The sequence below is a fragment of the Calonectris borealis genome, chromosome Z (assembly GCF_964195595.1).
Source record: "Calonectris borealis chromosome Z, bCalBor7.hap1.2, whole genome shotgun sequence".
NCBI classification, from domain to species: Eukaryota; Metazoa; Chordata; class Aves; order Procellariiformes; family Procellariidae; genus Calonectris; species Calonectris borealis.
Window position 1 is genome coordinate 22,456,364 of NC_134352.1, and position 12,206 is coordinate 22,468,569.

A 12,206-nucleotide genomic window follows, 5' to 3' on the forward strand; every position below is an offset into this window, starting at 1 on the left:
TCTGCCTGGTGGCAAGAGGGCTGGGGTTCTTCCGCTTCTTGCGGAGCCTCCGTGTGCTGCCCTTGCTTCAGGGACGGCAGGGTGCGGCTCCACCAATCTATCTCCCTCTCGCACTCCCTGATGCTCCTTAGCCTCTCCACTTCCTCCTTCAGCTCTGCCACCAGGCTGAGCAGATCATCCACCTGGTCGCAACGCACACAGGCGTCATCTCTGCTGCCCTCCGGTACAAGGGACAGCCTCAGGCACTCCCTGCAGCCGGAGACCTGGACAGATGTGTGTTTGCGTAGGGGCTCTGTCTGGGTCGCCACGTTTGTCCTGGCGATGGCTTTCGGCCGAGTGGATACCATGGCCAGGTCCTCTTCTGGGAGGGCGACGACCACGAGCTGAGCTGGCCTCTGGAGCCTGGAGGGGGGCTGCGCCCTGCTCGCACGCCCTGCCGGCGCCAACTGCCGCGCCAACTGCCGCGCCACGCCCTTCTGCCGCGCCACGCCCTGTTTGCCCGCCCTGGTCGCCGCGCTCCCTGGGGGCTGCTCTAGTACCTGAGGGGGTTCGGCCGCCGTCCCTCCTGTCCCCGCCCACGCTGAGTCAGAGCTGCCGCTCGTCAGGAGCTCGCTCCTCCGGCTCGGGGGAGGGGGGCTGGGGCTCCCTCCCGCTCCCTGCGCTTTTGCCTTCGCCGTTTTTGCCGCGGTTTTGCCGCTTCACGAAGGGTCCCCCGGCGCGATCCTCCGCTCCGGAGCCCTTCGCCTCGGTGGCTTCGAATGAAATGGCGGGTGCCCTGGGTTTTAAACTGTTTTATAACTAACTATGTTAAATATTTGTGGATCCAAGGCATAAGAGAGCCAGGACTCAGGCAGCATTTTTGTAATTTTTCCAATTCACTAAGAGATTGCCAATGTTCAATATTTTTGCGGAAGCCACCCTTTTCCCCTCCACAAACATTTTCTCCTCATTCTCACAATTAGAATAAATAAATATATATTACATATATATAAAATATATATAAAAATCAGTGTTTCAGACTCCCTTTATGAAAACCAAGAACAATACTTAACTATGTTTACACTTCACATATGTCATAGATTTTAGGCATCCTAGAAGAAAACAATCACTCTGGAAATTTTATTCACCTTTTGTTGCCTCAAAATTATTATAAACCATAATAGCTGTAACATCCTCTATATATATTACCTTTTTTAACTACCCCTGCAAGTCTCAAATCATCTGAGATATACTGCTATAAAAGATGCTAGTAACGGGTGGGAATGTGGCCCTTGTGAGGTATGCATGTGTAAGACAAACGTATTTGTTTTAACAGCACACTCTCTGAAGAGTGATAAATCATTGTTACAGAAAAGTAAGAGTCTTGTGTTTCATTAGGCTACATCAGAAGTGACAAAATACGAGGTTCTTACAGAGCTAATGGCATGACTCTGTATGTGTGTATGTAGACCATCCACAGACTACACCTGCTAGCTACTGGGAAACTGGTAAGTAGATGATCCCTTGGGATCTAATTCGACAGTAAAACCTACCAAACTAATGACAAGAAAACCCACAAAAGATTACAGAATACCCAAATATTTGCTGATACCCTGCAAAAGCAGGTGGGCAGAATTTAAACTGCTCCCTTGATGATTATTAACTGCAACATCTAGTATAATTTGGCCTGAAGATTTATAGCTTGACAGAGGTTACAAAACAAAACTTAGCTTCCAGGGCTGAGCCCTAAATCCTCAGCATTTCTGCATGCTCTTGCTTTCCTCTGTTACAATTCTGACCGTGGGATATACAGAAACTTTCAAGTATTTTGATTATTACAATCTTTCATTTTAAAAAGCCTAGAAAATAAAAAAGTGAGGTTTTTTTCCAGGTAACGAAGAAATGCGCCTACGAGAGGGCTCGAGGGGAGGGATGGAGATAAAGAACAGAATCATTTAAGCTCAGCGGTACCTGAACATGGAGTGTCAGGAGGGAAACAGCAGGAAATCATACTCTTACTTCGAGTTCTAATTTCTACTATTTGTAACTTAGAGTCATACGTGACAAAAGCAGTTTACTAGTGATCAAAACAAATCCTATTTTAAGAATATAGGACCAGTACAAGTGCCTTGCCCTTAGTGACAATAACAAATTGGCAGGACTGCAGTTTTCTAATGTTCATGGTATAAAAATCATAGAATTGTAGAATCATAGAATCATAGAATAGTTTGGGTTGGAAGGGACTTTTAAAGGTCATCTAGCCCAACCCCCCTGCCATGGGCAGGGACATCTTCAACTAGATCAGGTTGCTGATCCAGTGTCGGGGTGGGAATTGTCTCTGCCACTAGGCTCACAGTTCAGAAATAACTGATTACATCAAATACATAGAGTATGCAGTAGATTTTGGCATCATCTTGATAATGTTGTGGCAGATCTCGATAACCACAGTGACAATCTCATTCAAGTATGTGACATGGAATTAGAGAGTGTTAATTTGCATCCAATTTCTGGGCCATTAACACATTTGGGAAAGAAGGGAATACTTCATAGTACCTGTCGTATTATCATACCTCTTGCTATTAAAAAAAAATCATTTTCCATTAGCGAAGGGCAGCACTGATTCTTTATCTGATCCAAATCCCACTCCCACTGAAGCTGCCAGAAGCAGCACATTATTCTCGTGCGGATATATGTCCAATGATGTGCCTCTTAGTGAACATTATTTCCATTTGACATATGACCACCTGCTTGAAGGTAGCAATTTTTCCATGTGTTTTGAGAAAGAAAAGCAAAATCACAAGTCACAGAAGTTAGAGTAATGCTTCTTCAGAAAAGAAAGAAAATTGCCATTGGCTCATGGAAAGTTTTCCAACACAGCTGTTTTTCCTGGAGCTGTGCCTCTGAATTGTAAACATAGCTGCTACTTTGGCCATCAAAAATTTGGTTCAAAAATATACACACTTTGGAATAAAATAGGCTTGGACTGTAACACCCTGTGAGTTTTTGAAAAAGATGCGGATACAATTGGAATCCATTCTTTCCCAAATGCTCAGAAACCACAGCAACAGTAATTATTTTTCCTCAGATGCTTTTAAACTCACTCCAGTCATTGTTCAGTGATTTGTAAGCTCTGCAGAAAAGCAGATGGTGTGCTTTGACCATTGTTTATTTTACCAGCCAATTTTATTCCACTGTTGTTTCATATCCTTTCTCCTGCTTGTTGCATCTGCTCATTTCTTCAGGTTATACTTGAGAAATTCTCCTGGGCAAGGGCAATCTCAGTGTTGCGTGTGGATGGTGCCTAACACAGGATGGCTCTGCCCCTAGTGCAGGTCTCTGGAGGCAGAAGTTAGACACTAAACAATCTTTTGGTGCCATGTGCTATCTTGGGTCACTTAAGGTGTAACTTCAAGTTTTTAATCACTGTAATTTTTGCCCTATTAGGAGACCTAGTAGACAGAAATGTGCATTGCAGTTGCTGGATTTCAGTAGAGAGGAGGTGTCTAAGAAGCAGCAGAAATAGTCTGAACGATGATCCACTCAGCCTTCCTCAGGGAAAAAAAAAGTGAAAGGACATGGGCAAAGCAAGGAAAACTGTTGACAGTGCTGTCAATGCTACAAGCAGTAAGAACTGATACTGAGGAACCACATACATGCCCTTCAGTATTGGTTCTCTGTAAGCCAATAGATAACAGAGGTCCACTAATCCTCATCTATTTTGTTCTAGTGAAAATGCTGTGACTTGCTCTGAAAGTAGGCTCAAATGAACAGAGAAACTCATTCCAGTTACCTAACTGGAGGCAACCCAAACCTTTGGCTGCACAGACTATTTTGATTTGAAGTGGCCCACCCACAGAAAACAAGGGGTGAGTACTAGGTAATAACACTGCAGTTCCGTTTCCAACCAGTAAAAACAAGTACCTCTTTTCTGTTTTAACAGTTTTTCCTAAGCAAATTATTCCTAAAAAAACAAACCATGACTTTTTAAAACGTCCCTGTTTTATTATTCAGCTTTCTTTTACTGTTACTTTTCAATACCATTTAAGAATTGGTACACAGACGAAGAGCAGCTGCTTCCTTTTGATTAGTTTTAATGCAACTAATTTACTTAAAAACAAACAAACAAACAAAAAAACCCCAACACATCAACTTTGATCAGCATTTGCACTATATTCTCCCACTGGACACCTCAATCTGTAGGTCCTCATTTTCTGCTGTACAGTCTGTGTATGCAACTATGTCACATCATCACGATGAATTGCTATTGTAGGGATCAGTTGTTCCATTTGTACATTCGAAATGAAGAAAAGGAACAATTCTGCGTTGTTATTTAAAATGTAAACTTTTCGTAAATTGCTGGATCAAATGAGCTGGACATGTAAGTGGACTTGTCCTGTGCCTGCCTAGGTACTTTCAGTGGCATCACTACTTCATGAAAGGACTACGAAGTACTTCAGTTCCCTGGCACTGCAGCCTGGAGATTATCCCATCCACACATCCGATCTGGCAGCATGTTGTTACACTGCCCCTTTACAAGGAACAAGTTCAAGGACAAATGTGCATTGTGTTGCAAAGCGGCAGCACGATAGTATGGTGAGTGAGAAATCACAGAAGGAGCTAAAGCAGCAACAGCTGCCCTGGGAGGAACAAAGAAAAGGGCCACTCTTGTAAGCCAGAGCACATGTCTGCTCGGGTCTCCCACCCAGTCAGGGTGAAGATTAGATGGTACATTCTGACACAAGTGCACAAGCACCCATAGTGCCTCAAGGGAGGGGAAATAGAGGGAGATGCTGGATGGCAGTCCAACCAAGCTGAAGGTTTGCAACACTGGGAGTCAGCAAGCGTGTGCTTCACAGAGGCGCTGAAGCTAACACTTTCACGCTTACCACCTGCAGAAGGAGGGACAGAAGAGCCTATGATATACGGACCCCAGCTAGTTCATTTTTTCAGCTCTAATGTGAGTAATAGCAGAGAGAGAGAGATTGATTAGGGCACACTGGAACAGCGATAAAGTGGGAGAGGAGGTCCCAGCAGAGTCAGCTGCATGGGGCTCCCAGATCATGGTCCCTGGCCCTGACGCTGCAAGGTGAAGCTCCCTCAGAGCCATAACCCAGTCTTACAGGGAGATCCTGTGGTATGGGGAGGGGGTTAGTTGGGGTGATATGGGGGCTGCGGAGGGAAAGAAAGTGGGGAAAGAGGGAAGCAGCCCTTTCCCTTTATCATAGAGCAGGTTCCGTCCACAGCAGACATGTCGTTCTCAGTGACAGGGAATTGCACAGAAATAGTCTTTTCACCAATTTCTACCGATCACCTAAAACAACGACTCTAAAACCATGTTATTTCAAAACTCTACAACTGTGAAATTTCTCAATGAAATCTGCCGTGGTCCAGACGCACAACAGGTATAAAGGAGGCAGTGAACATTTACATCGGTCCTCCTCCGAGAAAATCCTTAGCTCCTTACCCAAGCTACTGTATTCTGTACTTCCAGTGCTGAACTTCCCAATTCGAATCTGTAGGAAGCAGCTGAAACAGATTCATTTTCGTCCTAAAGTGAGGGAGCCCTGGTACACATCCTGTGTGCACCTCAAGGTTTCTTTGACAAAAAGGAATGTGTAACCCACGGCTTAACACGTTAGAGGGTCCCCTTCTGTGTCTCACACAGAGGAAGGTGCTAGTCGTTAGTCACTGATTACAGAAGGTAGTTGATGCAAGTAGCCCAGAAATTCCCCAATTCCCCATGTCACCCACATTAAATATAAAAGGAGACAAAACAGAAAAAAACCCCAAACAACAAAAACCCCCACCAAAACCCAGACTTTTTGAATACGTACTATGTATACCTGACACTTCAAATAACTTACGTTTGTGCAAAGTGCAACAACAGCTTAAACATTTAGTTTTTCTAAACCAAATTGTGACTAAATGTTGGTTCTATATTTGAAAAACAGATTGGTGGTCAGCTTGCATCCAGATTGGACTTCTGAGTCTGTGAAAGTTTCAGCTGATGATTTCAGTTTGGATTAATTACAGAAATGGAGGATTCAAGCTGCTTCATATCGAGATAAGTTTGTGGGTTTTGTGTTTAATAAAAATAGCTTTCCCAGTTAGAAAATAGGTGCAGGGAGGGAATGGGGCGTTTTCTTAAGTATCATAGGAATAATTATCTACAGAATCCAATAGGAATAATGATGACAAGAAGTTTAACTAATTTCAAGAGGCAGTTACTACCTACATTTTATGAAACTGGGACCAGTTTCACAATATAGGGCTGGCCTCTAAAATCTAGAAAGTCATTTTCCCTTGGTTAAAAATATTTCATCCTCTGAAAGGCTAAATATAAAAACCTACAGAAAACATTCATTTCAGCACGCTTTGAATGAGCCACCAGATGTTTGACTGAATGTCATTGTCACTTTTTCAGTCATCTAACACTCTCCCTTCGTATTCTTAAGACTGTCTTCCCTGATATTTGAGTCATTTATGCACTGTACCATGAACATTTCCTTAATTAGAAATAAAAGCCTAGGATTTCTATTATTCCTATTAAATGAAGTATAGAGGTTATTCTTTGACACATACAATGAATGAACCCATTTTGGATGAAAAAACAGCTTTACCTGAATTTTTTGCTTACTTCTTCTACTGTAGTATGACAGATGCTTTCACAACATTTCTGTTACAGAAAGTTTTTGTTTGTTTTTATTTTCTATGAGTTCACCTTGCTTTGTTCCATTCCCTCAGTGCAATGAGAGAGTAATTGAAGGTTTCATCTCTTCCCCACAAGGAAAGTCTTGCCTCACCCTTGATCTTTAGAGGACATCAGTTTAGGAGATTTAAACTGACTATTGATGAGTAACTTCATCTTCCTATGAAATTGCAATGGTGCCACACAAAACATAGAAGTCCATTCTGAAGGAGGAAAGCCAAAGGAAAATCTGAAGTTATTCCCTTGCTTATTTCTAGCTGAATGCCTAAAAACCAGCACAGAAGCAAACAAACCAAGTAAAATCTTGGAATTCCTGATGCAAGTGAGGATTTTGGCAAGTACAACATTGTGGGAAGCTTTTCATACACCATCATTTAGAAATTCATATTTGAACACCCAGCCAAACTACTGTTCCAAGGTCTCTTACCAAAATCAAATCCCACCTTTGCAAAATAATTCCCCGTGCTAAATATTGCTCCCTTTTTAATGTTGTTTCATTGTTACTTTTTTTTTCTCACAGGAAAGATTTTTCTTTTAATCTATTTCAGAATGTATTTTCAGAGAATCATTTATATATCTACAGAAACACTTTACTTATCTTAAGCAGGTTCTCTTCGCCAGGGATGGTCCCTCTCTCCCTTAAACTCTCATGCAATCTATTTATTGATATTCTTATAAGGAAGCCAATAACAATAAAGTACACATTAAAACTGAGAAAGATTAATTCAATAGGAAATCTTTCATTATGGCTTTATTGCACTTTCGTTAGGTCAAGTGCAAGGTCCTGCACATGGGTCTGGGCAATCCCCAGTGTCAATACAGACTGGGAGATGAAGGGATTGAGAGCAGAGAAGGACTTGGGGATCCTGATGGATGAAAAATTGGACATGAACCAGCAATGTGTGTCTGCAGCCCAGAAAGCTAGTCGTATTCTGGGCTGCATCAAAAGAAGCGTTGCCAACAGGTCGAAGGAGGTGATTCTCCCCCTCTGCTCCACTCTGCTGAGACCCCACCTGGAGTGCTGCATCCACCTCTGGAGTCCTCAGTACAGGAGAGACATGGACCTGTTGGAGCAAGTCCAGAGAAGGACCACAAAAATGATCAGAGGGATGGAACACCTCTGCTAGGCTAAGAGAGTTGGGATTATTCAGACTAGAGAAGAGAAGGCTCTGAGGAGCCTTTATTCTGGCCTTTCAATATATAAAGAGGGCTTATAAGAAAAGTGGAGAGAAACTTTTTACCAAGGCCTATAGAGACAGAACAAGGGGCATCAGTTTTAAACTAAAAGAAATAGACTTAGACTAAATATAAGGAAGAAGTTTTTTACAATGAGAATTTTTTTTACAATGGTAAGACACTGGAACAGGTTGCCCAGAGAGCTGTGGATGCCCCATCCCTGGAAGTGTTCAAGGTCAGGTTTGACCTTGACGGGGCTTTGAGCAACCTGATCTGGTGAAAGATGTCCCTGCCCATGGCAGGAGGGTTGGACTAGATGATCTTTAAAGATCCCTTCCGACCCAAACCATTCTGTGATTCAATGACTTCTTACTGATAGGTTTAATTCATACAACAGGATTTTGTCTTCCTACACAGACCACTCTGCATGAGGAGTCAAAGAGGTAGGAGCCAGTATGTGAATCTCATTCCATATTCACTCGCTCTCTAACCCCATATGTCCTCTCCCCTGGTACTTCCACTCCTTCTGTGTTATCTCGACAGACCTTCTATTCCAAGGCTGTCTGAAATGTAATTTCTTCTCTGCAACTCTGTCCTTCTACTGGTCTTTCATTCCAGTCCTGAGTTCACTGCTTTTTCCTGGTAACCTTGACCACTTGCAATACTTCTCCCCTGCTCATTAAATCTCTATCCCACAAAGTTCTCAACTCACATGTCCCGCTTGGGGCATGAGAAATCCAGTGCAGTTCAGTCTATATGAATGTATACACTGCTTATAGGTTCAAAGTGAAATGCTTTGCTGGGTTTGACAACCACAGTCAATCCTATGGAGACTTATGCCCATCTTTCATGGAAACTACAAACAGTTTAGAGGAGTTTTTTTCACTTTTAATTAATCTAATAAGAAACTCTAAGTTGGTTTTAAAGTTATTTCATTAACCATTTTGGGCACTACTAGCAGCTAAGAACAACCCTTTCAACCAAGTGCCTGAGGAGGCTGGTTATTAGAGCTAATGACCATCACCTAAAGGCTTTCAGGTGTCTTGAAATCTGCAGTCTTACATGAAGCCAAGAAGACCTTTTTCCTCCTTTTTTGCAAATATTTGAAATACAATAAGTCTTCATTAAACATTCTTACTTGCCAGGTGGTTATTTTTCCCTGTTTCTGAAGATTTTTCTTTTCATTCACACAAAACAAGCTCTACAATAAACAACTTAGAATAGATATTGGACGGTTAAACTGCAGCAATACTAACTGCAGTTTGAAAAAAAGTTCAGGACTTACAAGCCCTTCGTTTTTCTGTTTCCATGGCAAATAACGGCATTTTAGTCCATTTCTAAATGACGTCAGAAAAGAAATGACATCTTCATTCAGCATTTCTACAATAAACTGACGAATTCTTAAAAGGAAATGCAGCCTTAGCAGGTATGTAAGTGATCATTATAGAGACCTGATTTATTAGGAATTTCCACCTAAAGGCATTTTCAACATCAGTTTTTCTCTATTAGCAAATGTTGACTTTTTAATGAGATCATTGCTGCAGTCTCCGGTGGTGCTATTTCAGTTTGTCTCCAGTTATAAACTCAGTAGGTCACAGCATAGCCTGAGGAAAAAAAAAAAAAAAAGAAAAAACAAACCAAAACAAAACAGAAAGAAAAAACCCACAGAGAACCAAACCTATCAATAGTCCCATTAAAAATATCAAGTACAAAGTCTGGGCTGAGCAGGCAACCAGCAGACACAGTTTCACAGTTTCATTTTATGCTGAAAGAAATACTAACATGTCCCCAAACTGATTGCATTTAAACCTTGTACGCCTGGGGGTTTCACTCACAGAAATACAAGCAGCCCATCTCAAGTACTCTGGGGGCATCACCTTAAGCCTGCAGCAGAGGAGTGCCAGTCTTGGCAATCCCTGTTGATCTTCCACAGTAAAAAGGAATAAGGACATAGATGCATTAGCATTGTAGGCCAGATGGGGAGTGTGCTTTTGAAGAGGATTTCCCAATCACCTACACATGTGTTACTTCCTGCCATGGAGCAGGCTCAGACCACAAAAGCTATATTCCTTCTGGATGACACTGGGGAGGTAAATGCTCTCCAGGGACTTGCCTAATGCACTCCAACCATTAACGGGCATTCAGATCAGAGGACCAGACTGGTGCTTCTTTGAAACAACCCTACCCCATCTCCAAAAAATGTCCGAGTGCCAACATCGTTACCGTAGCACTAACCTTGTCAGCTCCTACCAGGTCACACTACTTATGAGCATAGACACAGCTGAAGTGTAACATGACAAGAGACAACTGCAACTCTGATGGTGTAACTACATCACTGAGAATCTTTTCCTTGACCTTAAGCAATATCCTATTCCTCTTGGAAGTACTCAGAAATTTTAAAAACTGACTCGTGAGCAGATCTTCCTTACAGAAAGAAAAGTTGTCTCTGCAGCTACCCAGTTAGCAATAGAGCTGAAGGATGGAAAGGTCACAGGAAATTAACGTTATTGCTAGAACGATTCAGAGCACTGTTCTGCTGAAACCACAAGGGGGGAGGGAGGAAGGGCGGGACAAATTGACCATGAATACATTTAGACTGGAGATCAGAAGAAGACTTGTAACGCATAAAGGAGTCAGAAGTTGAAAGCATCCCAGAGGCTGCTGTTATCACTATTTCTAGCCAGTTCAAAGGTGGAGCTTGATCATATTTTTAAAGGGATTATATGAAATACCTGGCTGTGAATACAGTAAACTAGACTCTGTGGCCCAGTAAATCTCTTTCACTCTTATTTTCTCCTAAGCTCCCCAGACAGAGATGTACTATGGGCAAGGGTAAGTGTGAATATCATCAGGGATGAGGACTTGTTCCTACCCAGATCCTGCGTTACCACTGCCTTAGTAGGTGAGGATCAATACAGTTCCTTCTCGTCAAACACTCCTTCGAAGCCTGGAAGAGAAGAAGGACAAGACAGCCTAAGCAAACTGGGAGGACACCACTGTTTCTCATGTCACTCTCTCCCTTTCCCGAGAATTACTAACACAATAGTGGATGCTTATGTTAAAAACTTCTCTAGTTTTTATGGAAAACCAAGATCATGGTATTTTAGCAACGTGTATATACAGAATATTACATGATTATCAATCCTAATATAATAAGATACTAACTTTTAGGTGAAAACACTTCCACTGAATGTGGCAAGAAACAAAACAATACTGCTGTGCACAGAGGTAGAGATGTGTGTATCGGTCGATGGTGAAGGATTACGAAGACAGACGAAGCTGTTTGGTAATTCACAATTTCCCACTTTATTTAAAGAGCTGAAAAATGCTTCTCAAAAAGAAAAGCCTACACTATTTCCATGTTTTAAATGCAGAGACAAATGAAAGGAGCATACTCCTTCACCTTTATTACAGAATTAATAGTGTCCTATTCTGCAGATAGCAGTACGGTTCCTCTGGGGTATCGGGGGGGCCCAACACTGACCTGTCCAAAGTCATAGAGCAAACTGGTGAAGTCAGGAACCCCACTGTCATCCTCATGCAGTACAACTTTCCACACAGTTTTTGCTTCCCTGCAGTTGGTTGCTTTTTAGTACATGTCTTATTACTTGCCACTAAGTCTTTATCACAGGTTTTTCTTTAGCAATGTCAGGCATTCAGCTCGGCCAGTGCTCCATAGGAAATAGCTCCCTGTGCTGTTAAGGAAGACATGTGGTGCAGCTGCACCATCATTAAGTGTAACAGAAAATGAAAGGCTGCAGGCTTATGATCACCGGGAAAAGAAGGTTTTACACATCAGAACAGAGGCTCCTGAACAAAATACATTTAAGATCATCTTGTACTATTCTGTCATCTTTGTTCTGCAGAAAGTGTCTTGGGTTCATCCTGAAGTATCAGTTTCTTTTACTTTAATTGCCTCAAGGACATTTCTCTCTTTTTTCAAGGAGGAGAGTGTTCTTAAAGTGTTTCTTTAAAAGGAGAGTGTTTCTTTAAAAAAAAAACTATGTTAACAGTACCTGAATGTGATAAGAAGTGAACTCATTTGTATAAAGGCCTATCAGACTTCATATGTAGACTCCAGGCACTTTGACAGAGAATCTCTTACTGACAAACATACCTGGCCATTGCAAAAGGAAGAAAAAGGAGAAGTGGATGGGAAGGGGGAAAAAAAGACGTCTCTTCAGACTTCGACAAATAAGAGAGGTTCTAATCCACACTAGCTTCTGCTAATGGCACCATCCATTTAACTGAAGCTGGTTCACAGACTGGCACCATATTCATCACTTACATGTGGAAATAAACAGAGAAGATAAGCTGCAAAACAAAACTCAATGGAAAATTT